This window comes from Podarcis pityusensis, assembly GCF_964106645.2.
Source record: "Podarcis pityusensis genome assembly, chromosome: 7".
Lineage (NCBI taxonomy): Eukaryota > Metazoa > Chordata > Lepidosauria > Squamata > Lacertidae > Podarcis > Podarcis pityusensis.
The window spans coordinates 82,083,521-82,105,636 of record NC_138031.1 but is presented as its reverse complement, the minus strand read 5'-3'; the positions used below and the strand labels follow the sequence as shown (position 1 = coordinate 82,105,636).

The 22,116-nt window shown below is 42.0% G+C and overlaps 1 long non-coding RNA gene across 1 annotated transcript in view; it reads right to left on the bottom strand.

Annotated features, from left to right (window-relative positions):
- Positions 1-4,341: 4,341 nt before the first annotated feature.
- Positions 4,342-22,116, bottom strand: part of LOC308482196 — a 349,785-nt gene continuing 332,010 nt past the window's right edge. The window contains exon 3 of the long non-coding RNA XR_013989139.1: positions 4,342-4,394. This is a non-coding gene — a long non-coding RNA (uncharacterized lncRNA). The remainder of the gene's footprint in view (positions 4,395-22,116) is intronic.

Sequence of the window (22,116 nt, the reverse complement as noted above, 5' to 3'; positions counted from 1 at the left end):
TTTTATGAATTTACCTTTGATGAAACAAGCTATAAGTAAACAGTCATTCTTATTACAAAAGAAGTTTTCAATTAAATCGATCCAAATCATTTTGATATTTTAATTTTTCGTGATACTGCAGTGAATAACGTCCGGGAAGCCCTGCTTTGTGTATGTTTGCTAGTGTGGTTTACGCAGCAAATACTGCAAGAATGAGGGTTTCCCCCATGTGGTTCGATCCAAATGCAACCCTGATGGCCAGAACCAATTCTAGTCTTGGCGGCTCTCAGGCAATTTGGCCTAGTGGTGCAGATAGCCCTGCCCTAACTCACAGCCACAAATGGGGCAGCATTTGTGAGAAGCATGTGCAAATGATCAGAGGAGGAATTCTAAATTAATTCATAATGTTGGACTAGAATCTGGGAGACGAGGGTTCAAATCCAAACTGAGCCCCACTTGGATGGTCCTTTTAGAAGACATCTGAAGGCAGTCGTGTTTAGGGAAGCTTTTAATGTTTAACAGACTATTGTATTTTAATATTCTGTTGGAAGCCTCCCAGAGTGGCTGGGGAAACCCAGCCAGCTGGGCGGGGTATAAATAATAAATTATTATTCTTATTCTTATTCTTATTCTTATTCTTATTTTCCAACTCTACAATTCTATGATTCCATGAGAATGGAGGAAATGTCTCATGGACCTCAGTATCTGGAGCTTCCACTAGAAGCTCATATTGAAAACTGGATCAGACCCATGGTCTTTATCAATTGATTTACAATTTGATTCAAAACGTTTGTGCATATCTACTACAACAATGTAACTGTTAATATATCTTGCACTCACACGTGGGCGACAGAAGTGTGGATTTATGAATTGATTATTAAGGCCATTTCCAGACTCTTAACAATTTTGCTGATGTTTGGGTCGGGGGAGACACACAATTAATAAAACTTCTGCAGTCAGCTATACACAGAGCATCTAGATACAACAATGACAAATGAATGTTGCTTACAACCAAAAATACCCCATTGCCACTGTAACATTGTTTTCTAGGAAAAGTGCTTTATGATGGTATACTGCAAACATGGGCACTTTTCTAGACTTGCTAAGTAAGTCATAGGTCATGCTTTATAAAGACTCAGGGTGAAAGTGAAGCCTGCCGAATTCACATTGATAAAAATGGAGGAGTTAAGTGTGAGCTTAAATCTCTTCTCCTGAAATCAATCAATGAGACTTAAAGTTTGTTGGATATACAGGCTTATGGTTTTAGTATCTCTGATTTCTAAACTGCCACATTTCAAGGGACAGGGCTGGGGAACAATAGTAAGGATACAATCCACCAGAGGTTTTTCTGTGCAACCCTGCTGAAATGAGGTACTCTCAGGATTTCTCTCATTCATTTTTTTTTGGGGGGGGGAAGAGGTTGTCTTGGCTAATTTCCCCACTTTTAATTAGACTTGCATTGGTACATTTTACAAACTTCTAACCTGATCTTATGGAGAGATGGGCATGCCAAACTCTGGAAAGGATTGGACCATTTCCAGTATAAGCTGCCAAAAAAAGATATGTCTCCTGAGAATCTTTGGATTCCTGATCTGGGACCACCTTGGCCATTTTAAACAATCTTCCCTCCATTTTACTCTTTGGGGGCAGGGGGCAGTACGACAAAATAAACAGAGTACCTACAATTTTACTCATTGTCAAGCCCTTCACAGTAGCCAGTTAACAGCTTAACATCCCAGTTATGGCAATAGATAGATCAGCAGTATCAAACCTCTGACCTGTGGACCATTTCAAGTGTGGTGGTGGTGTCACAACTTCAATGCACCAAGGCATTTTTTTATTTTTTTTGCCAGTGCACTGAATGTATGGTGCAACCATTTCAACCACATTTAAAATGTTGCACCTTCATTTTTCTTTGCTGTCTTGAAAAAAAAAAGGTTGCTACCATGAACTGTCTAAGTTTTCTGTCGTCTCTGTGCCTTCTGGTGAAGATAACAGGAAAGAAAAACATCTAGACACATGGACTCCTATTTGCAGAACTAAAGCAGAACTGTGTAAATCTACATGAGCTTGGGCCTCTATCAGACTGATTAAACTGGATGCGGGTGGTGCTGTGGGTTAAACCACAGAGCCTAGGACTTGCCGATCAGAAGGTCAGCGGTTTGAATCCCCGCGGCGGGGTGAGCTCCCGTTGCTCGGTCCCTGCTCCTGCCAACCTAGCAGTTCGAAAGCACATCACAGTGCAAGTAGATAAATAGGTACCACTCTGGCGGTAAGGTAAACGGCGTTTCTGTGTGCTGTTCTGGTTTGCCAGAAGCAGCTTAGTCATGCTGGCCACATGACCCGGAAACTGTACGCTGGCTCCTTCGGCCAATAAAGCGAGATGAGCGCCGCAACCCCAGAGTCGGTCACGACTGGACCTAGTGGTCAGGGATCCCTGTACCTTTAGGAAGCTAATAGAAGTGAACTCTGTTTAGTACTCATCCCCCCTCATCTTTCATCATTGCCATTTCCCCAGGTTTTACCAAGGAACTTTGTTTGGGGGGGGGGGAACCCAATAAACATTATTAAAATAGATTTTAAAAATTGGGGGGGGGGCGTGTCTATATCTCTTGCAGCTTGACATCCACTCCTGGCATAATGAGTGGAATTTGAACTTTTCATCAACCAAAATCGGGTCGTGCCCCACAAGCCAGGTAAACTTCCTTTGGGTGCAATATCTGTAGACCAGAAGCTGACCACCCATATATTGGATATTATAATGATAAAGCACCCTCAAAAATGCCACAAGACTCCAAAAGATACCCTGAATTCTCCCAGATTTCATTCCATTGAGCTACTTAAGGCTACTGAAACATGCCCTAGCAAAACCTTTGTAGTTTTCTCCTATAAACTAAACACCAATTCAGTGGGAGATGACAGATTACTTCATATAGCATGCAAGCAAGCCCAGACAATAGCCGTAGCCATGACTGATTGCCTCGCTGTAACCCACTTTATGTTAAATGCATTCTTGCTGTTCAATTCCACAACTGTAATTTTGTTCTTCTGCATCGCTCAGCCCTCTGTGGACTAACCAGGTTCCTTCAGTAATGATTTCTTTTCTATTGTATTGTTTTCTGCATAATCAAGTTGGTAGGTAGGGGTTTAGGTGACACAGCCATCTGTCAAGTTCATTTGCTCTGAAAATGCATGGTATAATGGCCTCTACAACTTGGGGCTATCTGTTATAAAGGGAGAATATCAGCTTTTACCCTGCCTCACCTTATCATCGTCGTCAAATTATTATTTCCACCCCCCGTCCCCTTTCTCTGTATGAAATGCATACGATTCCCTCAATGTGGCTGATTGGAGTTTATTTATTTATTTGTTTGCCAAAAAGTAGCCAGCGCATGATCGCCTTGTATTGCAATTTATGCAAGCAATCCAATTAAGGGGAAGGAAGCTAACATTCAGGCTAATGTGCCTGTCTCGAAATTAAAGAGGCTGCCGCAAAACTGCGGCGCTCCAGAGTTATCACGGCTGTTTCCCTGACATGCTCACTGCCTCTTTCTTGAAGTTTGCATAATGTGCAAGCGTAAGGCAGCTTGGATGCCACAGAGAAAAGAGGGAGAAAACAGTGATTCATTTCCCTTTGCTCAAATGAAAGAGCTCATAACACTTTCCATAAAACCTTTATCAAATGGGGACTGTTTACTGAACTGACACATTTTCATGGGGAGGAATAACATAAAAAACTGCTTGTGGTGGTGCTCAGCTTTCCCCAGATATAGCTGAACTACGCTAGAATAGTTTGTGAAAGGTGATATTACTTTTGTTTCTTTTTAAAGAAGGGGAGTTATCTTGGCTGATTTAGGCCAAGTAACAATTAGCGTAAGCAAAGAATATCTCCTGCGTTTGTTATTTCTAATTAATTCTGGGGGAAAATCACTAACAGGGCAGCTATGGCACTGCTGCTGGAATTCCTTTACACTGGATTATGGCTGCTAAATACGGCTTTGTTCTGAGGTAGCAAACTTCAGCATGCAAGTGGAGGCAACATGGTTGAAATAGATGAGCCAATATTTTTGGTTGAGCCAATTTCAATCGTTCGTGGGGAGAGAGGATGAAATGGAAATCCCAATTTGGAATGGAGCAGGAGAAATTTCAGGGAATTTCACAGTTGTGATAGTGGGCCTAAATTCTTTTACAAAAAAGTGAGAGTAGTCACCCCCCATACTGCCCAATTATTTTACAATTTAAAATAAACCTTGCAAGCCATGGCCGATGAGTGCCAAGCTAATAATAATAATAATAATAATAATTTATTTATACCCCACCCATCTGTCTGGGTCCCCCCAGCCACTCTGGGCGGCTTCCAACAAAACACTAAAATACAATAACCTATTAAACATTAAAAGCTTCCCTAAACAGGGCTGCCTTTAGATGTCTTCTAAAAGTTTGATAGTTATTTTTCTGTTTGACATCTGGTGAGAGGGCGTTCCACAGGGCGGCCGCCACTACTGAGAAGGTCCTCTGCCTGGTTCCCTGTAACTTGGCTTCTCACAGCGAGGGAACCGCCAGAAGGCCCTCGGTGCTGGATCTCAGTGTCCAGGCAGAACGATGGGGCTGGAGACGCTCCTTCAGGTATACTGGACTGAGGCCATTTAGGGCTTTAAAGGTCAGCACCAACACTTTGAATTGTGCTTGGAAACGTACTGGGAGCCAGTGTAGGTCTTTCAAGACCGGTGTTATATGGTCTCGGCGGCCGCTCCCAGTCACCAGTCTAGCTGCTGCATTCTGGATTAATTGTAGTTTCCAGATCACCTTCAAAGGTAGCCCCACATAGAGCGCTTCTCCAACCTTATAGCTAACTGAGATGTGCGGCTGGTGATTATATATGTAGGTAAACAAGATGGAACTTAATTCGGTCCAGAGAAAGTTGTTGCTGGTTGGGGTTCAACTGATCTGACTTTAGATGTTCATCCTGTTTGGGCTGCTTCCAATCTGAATTGTTTTCAAAATTATTTAACAGAATTTGTATCCTACTTGATCGTAAAGACCTCCAAGCAGCATACATAAAATAAAATATACATTTAAATTACTGGAAAAAGTTTAAAGCAAGGTAACCTAAGATATAAATAAGATCAGCAGTTTTTAAAAAATTAAGCTTTAAATTAAATTGCATATGAAAATCCATGTTAACTTTGCCTATCGGGCATCACATATTATTTGTTTCGAAGGCTTACAGCTTGCCTTTCAGATGCAAGAGTACTCAAGATGGCTTACAATAAAGATGAAAAAACTTATTTGCCAAAATAAAACGAGGCCGTTTAAGGCTTTAAAGGTCAGCACCAACACTTTGAATTGTGCTCGGAAACGTAAACAGTAACTTCCAGAAGCAATGCAAAGTTAAGAAGGACCCACATACTATAAACCTGATCTTCCAAAGGGAGTACAACTCTGTCCAAACTAGGCAACACTCCTAGACCCAGAATAGATTTCTGTTCTAGCAGTACCTCTGTCATATCAAGGCTACGCCTCAGTTTATTTTCCTATATCTGTCAAAATCCCACTCAATCCACTGGCAGAGGAAGGGGTGTGTGGTGGGTGCGGACCGCCCCGGGTATGATCCCTGAGGGGGGTGACATTGCCACCCCTCCCCCTGGGATGCTCGCTGTGGCCGGTGCCCCCTGGGATGCTAGCCCTGCCCCCACGGATGGCTGGTCCCCGGGTGCACAGCATGTGTGCCGCTCCGGGTACCAGAGCAGCTAGCTCTGCGTCTGACTGTGGAAGAGGTATAAGACCCCATAGAAAGCCCACTAGAGTCCTAAGGCAGCCCTAAGTACCTAATTTCATAGTCGTCTTACCCTTACCCCTCGGACAACTTCTTTCATCGCATCTCAAACCCAGCCTTGACCTCCAATTTTCCACCCCACCACCCAAAAATCAAGAGGGAAGGTGGCAATAGACTCAGAAAGACCCCGTTGCTTGTTTGGCTGTGGGGAAAACTTTATCACCAGGAGACTCTTCAGGAGAAAGGGTCTACTCAGGTGGAGGAAGAACTCAGGAAAGATTCAGCTGCCAGAACAATGACCAGGAGTAACTGATGTGTTATCGTGTGGCTAGAAAAGATCCAGTGTGTTAATACAAAGAGGGTGGATTGGAAGAAGCTGTGGATTCTTACTTAGAAAGAAAAAATAAATGGACACAACTTAAGGGCAGAGCTACATTTTGCCAGAAACACTTGGGAAATTGGCATCAATTGGTTATATCCTTCCCTTCTTCTTCTTCAACGTGTGGTAAAATTTACCTCATGCCCTAATCTCATGACATTACATAGAAGCCACCTCCTCAGGGCCGAAGGGTCTTCAACACTCCCCCCCCCATAAAATGTTTGAATCAGGGCTGTCTTAAGCATATGTGGTGCTGGGGTACAAAGATCCACCCAGCGAGCGCCCCCCCCCCCAGGTTGCCCAGTCCCAGGCATGCAGGAGGGTGGAGCCAGCTGGCCGCCTCAGCATCTCACTGGCTCGGTCGCCCCCGAACTCGCTGCGCAGATCTGCCCACAGCAGAAGTGCCCGTCGCGGCGCTCTGACCAACGGGTGGGCTCTTCCTCAGACTCAACTCTCGGGCCCTGGACTCTTGGCCTGGCACCCCTGAGAGCCCGGCGCCCGGGTGCCCTGCACCCCTAATGCTTATGGGTAAGACGGCCCTGCTTTGAATTCAGTTCAAATAGTGTTCATGCACTCTGTCATGTGGTCAGTTATGCAGGGCAGAGTTTACTTGTCCCCACCCCAATATTTTATTCAAGTTGGCACCCCTCTCACATTGTACATTCGCCTGCCACCACTCTGCATCATTGACTGCCCCCAACAGTTTTGGGGGAGGGAAGAACCCCACACTTTTGTTGACCAAGTAAAATAAATTCCTTTAGGGGAAGATATTAAGGCATTTTAGACAAGGCTCCCCCCCCCTTTAAAAAAACACACCCCAGTGTCATTGAATTCAACTGTGTTGTCAGAACCTATTAATGTTCATTTCCTTAGTTGGGGGTGGAAGGTAGCAAAACTTCCATACATCCAACACTGTCCAGTAAATTTATTTCCCGCACAAAGATTTCCTGCAAATTTGCTGAAAGCTGCTCCCCACCTCCACGGCACTGGTAATCTCCCACCTGTCGGGCATTAATATGGTGTACAGAATGGCAGATTTATGAGTTGTACCAAAGACAAGCATGAAACAATATATTTTCCCGTGGCTTGATAGGGACTCTGCATGAGACGAACTAATACATTACTGCAGCCGAACGCCCCTCATTAGTCCTTTTCCTTCCCTGGATTAAAACAAAAGGAAAGGGGAGGGGGGAAAACCACCCCGGAATTGTATACAGTCAGCCTAGTTACTGAAGCTTTAAAGTTTATTAAAGTTTATCGACCATGTGTATACATTTCTGGATTTAGGCTCAATTGCTTCTCTCCAAGCTGGAACATTGAATTAAGATGCAGAGCCTCATCGTGGCTCCCGTGGACTCCAACTGAGCTACAGGTAGCAGAAGTCTCCTTCAATTAGACATAATCATCACTCACAGTCAATAATTGTGCTAAAGGCTGCTTTCAAATCTGCGAGGGATTCGCATTTAATGTACTGATTCAGCTTGTCTGAGCCAAATTCACTGTGTACTGAAACCAAAGCAATTTAGATCTTGCCTACGGCCTTTCTGGCAGTTCATCTAGTACTCAACACTGTTAGGACTGTGAGATACAATTTAATCGGAGACATCTGTGCACAGAGACTCAGAGAGGACCTTTTTCCTGTAGCAGAGGTGGGGGGGGGGGGAGAGGAGAGGGAGAGAGAGAGACTAAGTAATGGCTGTGCTGTAGTTTTATGTGAAGAACCAGGCCTTATCTCTCCCCTGAAAAATAAAACATTTAAGATATAGCAGAAAGCCAAATGAAAAAAGGAGAATTTGTGTGTTATGTTATATATGAAATGCGCACTGATGCTCGCCGCAGCTTTGCTTGCGCTGAACCTCATGGCATAAAGCACTTGAGAGCTCTGATCCTGGGATTAACCATTTAGAGGTATTACAACCTTTATCATCCACTGCAGCCAACGGGGGAGATATTTATTAAGTATGAAAAGGAGATGGCTCACTCTGAATTTCCTAAATATCAAAATCTCCCTTACAGATAAGGTGCCGTGTAACGTTCCGTGTGTTCTGTTAAGTGCTTTGGAAGGCTCTCTTTTATATACCAGGCCTTAAATTATCTAGAATTAACTCGCATAACACCCTGCGGGTTATTCTAGAGCTGTCATCCCAAAACAAGCTAATAAGATCATCGGCATATCTGACGGACTTAAAACCAACTGGTTAAGCAGCTCTTGAATGAATCCCAAATTGCCCAGTCCTACTGCCATAACCTTAATCATTTGCCGTCATTCCACGGAACGATACGTTTTCACATTTGGAAGTCAAGGGAGCAGATGGGCTTGTGTTCCGGGAGGATCAGCGTATTAAAGCGATGTGCTTAAACTTCATGTCAGTATTTGGTTTACAACTGTGTAACACTTCTCTCTTCTGCCTTAATAAATTTGCTGCAGGAGATGCTTCTTGGAACTGTAAGGAGAAGTATTCTGCTCAAATTTGGGAGAAGGAGATTTTTTTCGGAATGGCACCTTTAATGGGCATGCATGATGTGTTGTTGTTTAGTCCTTTTGTCGTGTCCGGCTCTTCATGACCCCATGGACCAGAGCATGCCAGGCACTCCTGTCTTCCACTGCCTCCTGCAGTTTGGTCAAACTCATGCTGGTAGCTTCGAGAACACTGTCCAACCATCTCGTCCTCTGTCTTCCCCTTCTCCCTGTGCCCTCCATCTTTCCCAACATCAGGGTCTTTTCCAGGGAGTCTTCTCTTCTCATGAGGTGGCCAAAATATTGGAGTCTCAGCTTCACGATCTGTCCTTCCAGTAAGCACTCAGAGCACTCACGATATACTTGTGCATATATTATAGCAAATGTTAGCTCTCCCCCCCCCCGCCACCCCAATAGTAACACAGCAGGAATTGTAGCTAGAAGTGTGTGCGCACACACACATGTTATATTTGACATTCTTTCCCCAGTTTTTTTCTTCTGTGCTTTTTACTTCAGGTACTACATCTGCAAAAAAAGAAAAAGAAAAAAAAGATTCAGATCAGATGCATCCAAAACTATCAGTCACTTGGGTTTTTTTTAATAAAAAACCCCCAGTTGTACCTTAATGAATTCTTGATCTCCTCTGTTAATCTTTAAATAACACACACTGTATTCTCTCTTAGTTAGACTAAGGTGGCAACCACCTAGTCAGATGCAAAGCTGGAAAAGGCAGAATTCGAGCCACAGGTCAACAAGAGACAGTGTTGTCAGACAACAGGTCACAAATATTGTCTTGAAAGCATTACACTTTCCTACACGGGAAGTGACAAGTTCAGCGATAATTAGCTGTGTCTTTATGGTGCATTTAATTTCCATGATGCCACAATAGCTCTGACAGCATGATCACAAAGGCAATAGAGTTGAAAGCCGCTAACCTTTCAGGTTAACTCTAATTGGAGTACCCTTAAATTAGGGCTCTCTGATAGGTAATAAGATCATTATTGTTTAGGTCAGCTTCTGCTAATTTGTGTTTGTGTACTGCAGGTGTTTTCCATCATATGACTGCTTGCTACAGTATATTATTACCCGGCGCACACCATGTGCTGGAGACTGTGTCTCCTTGGTATCCACTTTAACTTGCCAGATGTTTCTTTTTTAAAAAGGGCAAAGGAAATGGAATGTAAATTGTCACATTCTGATTAACATTATTCCTTTAAATTATATATATATATATATATATATATATATATATATATATAAAATAGTTTATTCAATATCTGGGGTAAACCCCCACCCCACTTTTATTAACACCCTCTGTTAACAGAAAATCAAAGAGAGCAGAGTTGTGAATTGGTTGGAATTTGGAAGACAGATCTATTGGTCCTGACAGCTAAATGAAGCACCCATGTTCAGAGGTACTATACCTGTCTAATGAGATGTTGTGGGTGAATAACAGAAAACTAGCTTTTGGGGTTATAAATGTTTGTTGGTGGTCACCAATGGATTAAAAAAGCCCTGATGTCTGAGCTACGCCTTATTCCCTCAGTTTAAATCCATATTCCCACAACCACTGCTATAGTTTGATGTGACGTAGGGGAAGAAATGGAGGCAGTGAGAGATTTTACTTTCTTGGGCTCCATGATCACTGCAGATGGTGACAGCAGCCACGAAATTAAAAGACGCCTGCTTCTTGGGAGAAAAGCAATGAAGAACCTAGACAGCATCTTAAAAAGTAGAGACATCACCTTGCCAACATAGGTCCGTATAGTAAAAGCTATGGTTTTCCCAGGAGTGATGTATGGAAGTGAGAGCTGGACCATAAAGAAGGCTGATCGCCGAAGAATTGATGCTTTTGAATTATGGTGCTGGAGGAGACTCTTGAGAGTCCCATGGACTGCAAGAGGATCAAACCTATCCATTCTTAAGGAAATCAGCCCTGAGTGCTCACTGGAAAGACAGATCCTGAAGCCAAGGCTCCAATACTTTGGCCACCTCATGAGAAGAGAAGAATCCCTGGAAAAGACCCTGATGTTGGGAAAGATGGAGGGCACAAGGAGAAGGGGACGACAGAGGACGAGATGGTTGGACAGTGTTCTCGAAGCTACCAGCATGAGTTTGACCAAACTGCAGGAGGCAGTGGAAGACAGGAGTGCCTGGCGTGCTCTGGTCCATGGGGTCACAAAGAGTCGGACATGACTAAACGACTAAACAACAACAACAACAAGGTCCTTTCTATACCAGCCCAATAATACCTGTTCACTATGTTTGGCCCTCCAGGTTTCTGTGCACTGCATATTAAAACAGCACCCCACAATGTGTTTCTTTTTTCCAAATATGTCTGTCATATTTAAATTGTAGTGACCTTTCCTACCACGCCAGTGCTGGATTTACGTATAAGCTAAACAAGCTATAGCTTAGGGCCCCACTCTCTTGGGGGCCCCCAAAAATGTTAAAGGGAAAGAAACTGGATGTACATTTCCAAAATATAAGATAAGAAACAAATAAAATAAAACCTACATACAGCAACAGTGTTTTGTGTTGTGTATGGACCTATTAGGTCCATAAATTACCATATAGCATGTAGTCAACATAAAAAACAGGGACAATTTGTTGTTGACCAAGGACACCTGGACATCTAAAGGGCCCCATTACCTTCAGGAGCTTAGGGCCTCATCAAACCTAAATCCGGCCCTGTACCATGCACATCTATAAACTACACCACCTTGGAAACTTGTGAGATGAGGACCTAAGAATTCCAGTGCTTCAAATATTTGTTACCTTAACTTATCTGTAACTTTTAAACCCTGGTTCTACATAGGCTGGAGAAGTAGCTTGTAAAAAATTCTCACCTGATATATTTCTGTGCAATTTGCCTAGGAAAGCATAATACAAAGTTAATATTATCACTGCTGTTCTTGTTGTTCACGGTAAAGCAACCCTACTACTAAAATGCAACAATAAAATAAAAATAAACCATGCTGAATTACAAACATTTTTATTGAGCCACTCATGAAAGCCAACAAGACTGGTTACCTAAAGAATATTTAACATCAAAGTACACAGAGAATAAATGTTTGGAGCAAGTTCATTTCAGATCCAGTTTAATGGGACTTGGATTCTGATTACTAATGAGTCATGAATCTGTCATCCATCGTGGGCATAACTGTACCAAAACACTGTGCCACGGAGGTATCTGATGGGGCATTCCACATTGTGCTTCTTGAACAGCTGAAGAAGGTCATCTTCTGACTTTTGACCTTTGAGGAGACAGCAACTGGGGGAGAGATACTTAAGCTAGAGTACAGTGAGTTCTTCCTCCTCTAAGGAGCAGTGATTATTGAGAGTACCACAAAGATATTCAAAAGGAATATCTGAAGTTTTGCTCAAATGAATGGACCTGCTGTTTGTTAGAAGTAATACGCCATCATGACGGTGTTAGAGTTGTTGCAATGGAATCCCTAGTCTGGACCTTGTGCAGAGTAGAAATGAATGTGATCTCCCCCACAAGGAAAGCTTTACTGTAAACAGTCTTAAACCAGTTACAAAATAAATGTTGCAAAATACAAAGTGACACAGTGCTCTTAAAACAAACTAGCAATGCAGTCTAGTCTTATTTAAATCCTTCAAACTGTAAAGGTAAAGGACCCCTGACAGTTAAGTCCAGTCACACACGACTCTGGGGTTGCGGCACTCATCTCGCTTTACAGGCCGAAGGAGTCGGCATTTGTCCGCAGACAGCTTTACGGGTCATGTGGCCAGCATGACTAAGCCACTTCTGGCGAAACCAGAGCAGCTCACGGAAATGCTGTTTACCTTCCTGCCACAGTTGTACCTATTTATCTACTTCCACTGGCGTGCTTTCAAACTGCTAGGTTGGCAGGAGCTGGGACAGAGCAACGGGAGCTCACCCCGTTGTGGGGATTTGAACTGCCGACCTTCTGAACAGCAAGCACAAGAGGCTCAGTGGTTTAGACCACAGTGCCACCCATGTCCCATTTAAGTCCTTAGTCCAATAATTAACAACAAATATGCATCCCTTGCACCCTGTCTTTTGTTATTCTAATATTAATCTCCACTGGGCCGGGTTTGCCTCCTATTACATGGAGGAGTGCTACATGTGTACCAATGTACATTCATAGCATCCCTTCTCACCCCATGACAACCTGATACAGTGGTCCCTTGGGTTACATACACTTCAGGTTACATACGCTTCAGGTTACAGACTCTGCTAACCCAGAAATAGTACCTCAGGTTAAGAACTTTGCTTCGGGATAAGAACAGAAATTGTGCTCCGGCGGCGCGGCAGCAGAGGGAAGCCCCATTAGCTAAAGTGGTGCTTCAGGTTAAGAACAGTTTCAGGTTAAGAACGGACCTCTGGAACGAATTAAGTACTTAACCTGAGGTACCACTGTATACAGATAGTGGGGGACGTCTGGTTGTAGTGCATGTCACGGTAAGGGCGAACCTAGAACTACTCACATATTATTTCAAGTTGTATTCACTTTGCATTTAACGGTGAACCTACCCAGTCAGAACTTTTCTAAATCCAATTAGCCAACCCAAAATGCAGCTAACCTTCAAAATCCACACTTCCCTGAATTTTGGAATGCAGTTCTCTAGCCACACAATCTGTTCAGACATGCATATACTAGGATAAAGTCTTTCTTAAAATGCATATATTGTTAGAAACAACACACCAAAATGCCTTAAATTAGAGAAGGTTGCTTTGCAAAAATGTTGCATACAAAAAGTTGCATGCAAAATGGCTTATTTGGAGAAATTCACACTAAAATGCTGGTTCATTTTCATGAACGCATTTTTAAAAAAGCAAAGTGATGTGGAAGTGTGAAGAACTGGACTTAAGATTGGAAAAAAGAGAAACTGAGAGAAACCAAGATGGACAGATACACCTGGGCCTAATATGAATCTGCCTGGGAGAATGGGCTATTTTAGCACCAAAACAGCAAAAGTTCTAAATCCCCACTGCACAAAGTATCGCTTTAATGAGGTTTCAGTTCCTGGTTCCCTGCTATTACTACTAACTCAGACAACCTGTGTTAGCTCCATTTCATTAATTCTTTGGGAGGGGGGGATAACTACTGATGTCATACAGAAAGGAGTCTGTCAAAATCTAGGAATGTGTTGAAAGGAACCCGCAAAACCTGTGCCAGGTTCTGCTTTGGGCAAAATGCAGACGGCAGCTCTATTCTCAATAGTCAGATGCCATGGAAAACTAGATGGTTAAAGCTGAAATTCCATGTTCTTTATTTCGTTTCTTCGCATTGCCAGTGGTGACCCATCTCCCCATATCAATGGATGGCCTTGCTTTTTGGACATAGCAGATAAAGGACGTTTACTTCATGTGCCCCTGTGAAGTGTGTGCCTCAGCCGAGTTTCGTGTTTCATTTTTAATGGGAAATGATTGTGTGGTTAGACAGCGTCCTGTTTTTCTGCCAAAAGCACACCCCAGATAGCAGCAAAAGGGCACATAAGGTTAAGTACAGATAAGCGTAGAGATACAGTTCAGCTTGCTGAAGTTTGAAGTCATCAGCAAGTATAACTAATCTTCAGTAAAGTCATCTCCCAGGCACAGCGAAACGCAACATTACTTTCCACTATAAACTACACTGAAAAGTAGCTATTAGGTATAAATACTTTCACTTACTGAATTGTTGATGCCTGCCCTTCGTAAATCACAACATTGCTAAATCTCTCCTAAGGTGAACTGTATATAAAGGGGTTTATTGTTTCAGCAATCTGCTGATGACACATTTCTTAGCCAGTCCTAGGTTAGAATCCTTCAAGAGTGGTGGTTGTGCATTCAGCTCCAACTAGTTCTTGTTAACATAGACATTTTTTTTCAGATCAAGCTGCCAGTCTGGGTGTCAAAGATCTATAAACCCCTCTATGACTGTGAATTTGGAGAAATGAAAAGATTTATGATGAAATGAGCTCAAGATACAAGTGACATACTGTACACAAGTAAATACATTGGCATGTGAGTGAATGTTTTTCTTTAAATATGGATGTAAGGGCAAACTTACATCCATATACAACAAAAAGATCATCATAGTCTTACAATTATAGCCCAAACAGAAAGGGATGTCTTCCAAAATTTTGGCAAAAAAGTCCTGGATAAGAGTAAAGAAAATTGTAATGGGGGGGGGGGAGGTGAACCATAGGCTATAATGTCCTATACAAACAATGCAATCCTATGCATGTCACCCTAGAAATATGTTTATGAGTTCAATGGGATTTACTTCCAGATAAATTGCAACCTGCATGTACTAACCTAATCCATTCTAGCTGCAAATTTAAAAAGCAGTAATGCATGAATGTTGTTGTTGTTGTTTAGTCGTTTAGTCGTGTCCGACTCTTCGTGACCCCATGGACCAGAGCACACCAGGCACTCCTGTCTTCCACTGCCTCCCGCAGTTTGGTCAAACTCATGTTGGTAGCTCCGAGAACACTATCCAACCATCTCGTCCTCTGTCGTCCCCTTCTCCTTGTTCCCTCCATCTTTCCCAACATCAGGGTCTTTTCCAGGGAGTCTTCTCTTCTCATGAGGTGGCCAAAGTACTGGAGCCTCAGCTTCAGGATCTGTCCTTCCAGTGAGCACTCAGGGCTGATTTCCTTCAGAATGGATCGGTTTGATCTTCTTGCAGTCCATGGGACTCTCAAGAGTCTCCTCCAGCACCATAATTCAAAAGCATCAATTCTTGGCGATCAGCCTTCTTTATGGTCCAGCTCTCACTTCCATACATCACTACTGGGAAAACCATAGCTTTAACTATACGGACCTTTGTCAGCATGAATAGGTGTCCCCAAATCTGGGTAGAGATGCACTTTTTAATGCATCCCATTGTAAGCAATTCAAGGTAGATAGTTAGAATCATCCACAGTCTGACCTGAATTTGAATGTGAATTTAGATGTGCACATTAGATTTATGTCCAAAATTCCTCCTGGAACAGCAGGTCTATAGATAACGACTGATAAATGGGGGAAGGAGTTTGTGGATCAAGCTCTCTGTGAAGGAAGGATGAGAAGACTGTCCAAAGTCACCTTAATGGCTGGAATTAACTGTTTACAAGGATGGTTTGCAGGAAGCCTGAAAATCCAAGGCAGCCAGGTGTCAGTGAGATGTTGTTTGTCTACAACTCCAACCAGTCCCAGGCAGTAGGGATGTACTGGCTAGGACTGATGGGCACCAGGTTGGGAAAGACTGAACTAAATTCTCCATTGGGCATTGTTTTATCTGCTTTTGATCATCTCTTTATTAAGATTAAGCTACCTTGTTTGCAGAAATAATTATGAGTTAAATCCTGGGTGTGATTCATTGTGCTGGATGGCAGAGCCATTCATTTTAAGTTTGCCAGCCAGCATTTGATAGTTATTAATATGTACATACATGAACAATAAATTACTGGCTGCGTGCCACAACTCGCTCACAACCAGAACACTGCTTTTTATATTTTTACAAAGATGATACAATTGCCGCATCGTGTATATCAGCATTTCAATGTGAATTTCCCCCATCAATAAACAAATTTGACTAATGTATCATTTTTATTTTTGCAATTTTCAGAGATATAATTCATTTTTATGTTATTTTCATCAGTATCTTCCAACTCTACAATTCTATGATCTTCATTTTTTTTTTTATGCACTTCTCCCCAATAATTGTGATTTTGTACACGTGGTTTGGACAGACAACTGCACTGCAAAACTCAGATAAGTGCAAATAGCGACACATAGCTGTGTTTCAGTTTGCATATTGTTTCGGGCAGTTTGAATTTGCTAGATTTAGCTTTAACTGTATACTGAATGGAATTTCTCCTCCATCCCTATTCCCTGCTGATTCAGCCCTCCTTGCTGAGGACCTACTCCTTCTTCTGTTGCCATGCAGCGCATTTCCTCAGCCTTGGTGGCATGAAGCGAGTTAAACAGCTCAAGGCTGGTGGAAGCCTAACTTTTGTGGGTGCTATCAGTGTGGGGGAAGAAGTTCATTCAGTTTGCATTTTAATGAAAATCTGCCTATAAGCAAGCCAAATCACAGCTATCTTTCCAAATGTTGTGATGCAATTCTCAGCGCAAAAACACATCTATATCTAATTTTATATTTGCTTGCATATTCGTGAACAAAAAAAGTTCACATGGGCACAAAAATGCATGCCAATGTTTACGGGGACATCTAAAAGAACAATTTGCAAGGGGCCAACAGAACTTGACAGATGTGTCCATTCCTAGTTCACTTCCTGATTCCTGATTTTTTCTGCCAAACATCTGCCCATAGCTCCAATCAGCTACGCATGCAGAGCAAATATCCATATTTTTATTTTTGAAATATTGGTGGATATTATATTATTTGATCTGCTTACTTGCTTACTTCACCAAACCTTTATTAGGCATTACAAATATAGGTCATCATACCTGCTGGAAATGTAAAGAGAAAGAAGGTACCTTTAATCATATGTGGTGGTTGTGTAAGGTAACTAAAACATTCTGGGAAATGATATATAATGAATTGAAAAAAAATGTTTAAAAGAACTTTTGTAAAAAAACAACAACAACAACAACCCAGAAGCTTTCTTATTAGGAATTTTAGGTACCAACATCCCAAAAGAGAAGAAAAGACTTTTTATGTACACAACAACAGCCGCACAGATGTTACTAGCCCAAAGATGGAAAGAAGAGAAAGTCCCTACCAGAGAGGAAGGGCAGATCAAGCTGTTGGAATATGCCAAAATGGCAAAACTGACCAGAAAGCTCAGGAACCAAGAAGACAAAAACTCTGAGAAATAATGGAAAAAAATTATAATTTGTTTAGGAGACCACTATAAGCAGATGAAAACATTAGCAGGATTTTAACAACACTTGTAATGTAACAAATACTGTGGACAATATGAAGAAATACATATACGGATTGCGGAATAATATGCAGGTAGGTAGCCGTGTTGGTCTACTGTTGTTGAAACAAACAAAACAATTCCTTCCAGTAGTACCTTAGAGACCAACTAAGTTTGTTCTTGGTATGAGCTTCCGTGTGCATGCACATGTATCTGAAGAAGTGTGCATGCACACGAAAGCTCATACCAAGAACAAACTTAGTTGGTCTCTAAGGTGCTACTGGAAGGATTTTATGTGAAATAATATGCAGTTGAAGATGTTGACAATAGGACCCATGGAGGAGAGGGTGGGAAGTCTCGAGATACAGAGAAATTTTTATTTATGGTTATGTATCTGGCTTTGTTATAACCTTTTGTTTACAAAATAAAATAAAATTTATTTCAAAAAAATACAACAAATATAGGCCATCATAAAACATTCATATATTAAATTTTAAAATATATACAAATAAACAGCCATGTAAAAATATATAATAACGAGGATTTTCATTGGAGTTTCTTCCCACTAAATAGTGCTATTCACCACTCTTAAGAGATCCTATTGATAAAAACTCAGCCACCTTTGCAGTTACTATATTATTTGATAACTGAACCATCAAGTAGCACCTCAACTGTATGAAAGAGCTGGGCAGAACTTCCATGCTGCTTCCCCGCCCTCAAAAGAAAAACCCCAATTATTTATATTGCAGTCACTTCACAGATTCAGGTAAGGTTTGGTTGACCCATGATAGATTCATCACTTCCCAGCAAAAGTCAAGGACAATTTAGGTTACAATCCTTTTTTAAAAAATATTTTTATTAAATAATTTTAACATCACAAATTATCCAACCGTATAATCACATACATTATTTCCCCCCCTTTTCCCACCCCCCTTCCATCCCTCCCTCCCACCCCCCTCCCACCAGGGACTTCCCTCAGCTCTTCTCTCTGATTTCTATACACATATTGTTCTCTGCATGTTATAAAGTTATACATATCCTTACCTTATCTATCTATCATGTTATCAACCAATAAATTTGTGTATGTTTATTCAAAACCTGCCAAGGAGTCCAGTTCATTTTGTTGTCTTTTTGGATAATTTGTAAAAAGCTCCCATTCTTCCTTGAAATCACAGTTGTCCTTGTCCCACAGTTTGTGTGTCAATTTAGCCATCTCTGCAGTTTAGGTTACAATCCTAACCCCATTTACTAGGGTGGGGCAGTGAGCCTCAATGAATAAGACCTACTTTAGAGTAGGCATGGTCAGAATGGCAGCGTAATGAACCATCCCAGATAAACTAAGATAAGCCCCATTTGGGTGTGCTGCTTGCATGTAAATTCTACAAAGGAGCAGGGGAAGAAGGGACAAGTTTCCATGAAGTCTGAAGTGGGAGGGATCCTCTGCTAATGTAGGCTCTTCCAAATTGTTTAGACCAATGGAAAACTGGGTGCTAAATTGCACAGGGAGTAATTGCACAAGGCAATTCATCAAGTGATGAACATGCATGCATAAATGAGCCTTTTGTCACAACTGCGATGGAGAAGCCCCACAAACTCAACTGGAAAGTCCCAGTCATAATAAGACGTTGTATTATTACTGAAGTGTTAACTGGACTACTACAGATAAAGAAAGAAATCTGGAACCACAGGGGCGCGTGGCATGGTTTTAAGAAGCAACGACAAAGCAACTTTATTGACTACAGCAATTTAATGACATATTTGTGTGTTGTTCAGCTATTAAAACAGGACCTGCTCTCTCAGTCATTGATAGGGATTGGTATCTAATCGGCTTTGTGTCGTATCCTCGTCCAGCTTGTACTTCCTAAGCAAGAAGATATAGGAGGTGGCACTTCCTGATTTAAACGCTTCCGTCCATTAAGAGAGAAACAGATTAACATGGAAATGCTTTTTAGTTACTCTGGAATTCCTCAGTTCGTGGCACTGAGGCCTTATGATTTATTTTTCCTAGCTCCCATTGTCAGCGAAGTCAAAGACACCCTCCCAAATTCTGCAGTGACATTAAAGATAGCAGAGGCCTATGTGGTTCCTTTTAGAATGCAAAGGTCAGACACAGTGTTAAGGGGGCAGCCTGGGGTCAGAATAATACAGTAGGAATTGGTGGGAGGGCGGGATGCCGGGTGGGGGGACGGTTGCAGTTAGGTTAGCATATTGTCCTGGGGTTAAGAGCTTTCTCAAAGCCCTGATCCATCTTCATCCTTGTAATGAGGCTATTCTTACTTTCAAAGAAAGTGTTGCTACGAAACACATTGGCAAATTTGAGGCCCGCTTATTTAAGCTCTGGGACCATTGTTCTTGGTGGTGTAATTGGTGATCGAGAAAGCCATAAAATGGCCCTGCTATTAAAACGGCCTGAATTGAAAGTGAAAGGAGCGTATTTATACAGTGGTAGCTTCTCTGTAGAGGCAACTTTCACCCTCACGTGAACCAGACTTTATGGAAAGACCTGATGACATCGCTCTTGTTTAACCTCCTGGAGAACTGGGGTGCGGGGTGTGTGGGGAGGGAAGAAGGGGATGGGAAATCAAAACGGAATAGAATTAATGAGCCTTCCCATATTGTCCTGTTTCTTTTGTTGTGAAGAAGCTGGGTGAAAATGAAGTAGAAAGACAGAGGATAGAACAGAGCCTCCATTAATATCAGGTTATAAATTCTACAAAACATTAACTTCATTACATAGCAATTACTATCTGTAATTGGCAGAACGGAAGATTCTACTTTCTCATCAATTGCTTGTTGGATAGGACTCAGCAATTTCCTCCCCTACTGGCAAAGGTCATGTTACTGATGGAGAGAAGATCTTAGTGCAATGGAAGAATACAGCAGTTTTACTTTTCTTAAATTGCAACTGAATAATGGTGGGGCGTGGCAGGGGGGCTGGCTGATTGGTTATAAAGAACCTCTAATTGCATCTAACTGCCATGGGTACCTTTAAGATGGGGGGAACAATATGGGGAAATTTAAAGACTGTGGAGGCACCTGCAGGTTTGCGTGTTCAGACCCAGAGACCTCCCCCCTAAATAAATTCACACTTGACTCAAATTTTAGTTTGGTTTTTGGCAGAATTTAGGCCACAACTTTATTGATTACAGAAAACTGAGTGGTTGCATAGGCTCTGGTTCGACTAGCTCCCTGCACCCTTGCAGGTAGCACTGACCCAGAGCTCTATCATAGGTCAGCCAAGGGTGAACACCTGAGGCAGGTGAAAAGCCCAGGAACAGACTCTGTTCACTCCCCAGATGCTTCCCTGGACTCAGGCATGGGCAGAACTCCCTTTCGGGGGTTGACCAAACCAAGTTGAGTCCCTGGATTTCTTTAACGGAATACCCTTCACATAGGGATGGCGAGACCATTCTCCCATTCCTATCACATGAGCCAGTGCCTATCCACAACCTTACAAGTTGTGATGATTTGCTACGTGGCAGGCGAAACCCAAATGACAACAGCCAATCAGCCAAGAGGATCCGACACTGTGTGTCCTGGCTCTTCCAGAACAGTGTGATTTAAACTCGCTGTTTTCTATTTGGCCAGTCTTTATTTTGCTGCTTCCCCAAACCTGGTGACTTCTGACTCCCATCAACCCCAGCCATCATGACCAATGGTCAAGGATGATGGGAAAGCTGGACTTTGTAGTAGACATGGATGGATGGACTGTATGCAGTAGACAAGTGGCATCACTCAGAATTTCACTTTACCAGAAGACTTTTTGAGGCTAACAGGAAGGCTTCAAATCAGCCTGTACTACAGAGAAAGATCAAGTAACTTGGAGCATGTCCTACATTCTGGGTGTCTTATATCCTTGCTTCTTAAGAAAGAGATATTTCATCCATTTTGAATTCTGCAGATCATTGGTACCATCTTTAATGGACAATACTATAACAGATTATTTAACTGCATTTATTTATTTAATGTATTTAATACAGCAGTTAATAATGTATTAATTTACCTGCAAGGAAAAAAATGCTGCAGGAAAAGGAAAACCCTCCTCTATTTGGATTCCTTTAATTCCCACAGCTAATTTTGCACTGCTGATAAAGACTAGCAAGATTAAATGCATTGACAAATGAAGTTTCCCGGGACAAACATGCTGGCGATGGGAGTTGTACACCCATAATTTCATCTACATGAGTTTGTAAAATGACAAATTTGTACTTTATTACTTCTGCATCAGTAGAGCTTTTAGTCAATCATCTAAAGCTGTTTCTGGCTTAATGACATGTGACAATCTGCAGCACTGTATTTAATAGATGTTTTTTACATTTCAAGAATATTTTTCTGTTGTGACTCTTAAACCTGTTTTGTGCATTTTCATATCCTGAGTATAGAGTATCATTTAACTGCCAGCCACTCATCATAGTCCCAGAGCTGTCCCCATCCCAGCTTTTAAATAAACTCATCCTGTTGTCTGCCCTAAACAGGCTTTTAAACAAACTAATGATGCCCAAAGAGGGCACAAAACGTGGGTTTGGATGTCTCATCCATACAGTAATATTGCTACCAAAAAGAAAAAGATACACGCAAACACACACACACACACACACACACACACACACACACACTGCAAAGCCTTAGTTAACCGAGTTCTTCATTTTAAACAAGACAGTTTCTTATTTGTGCGGT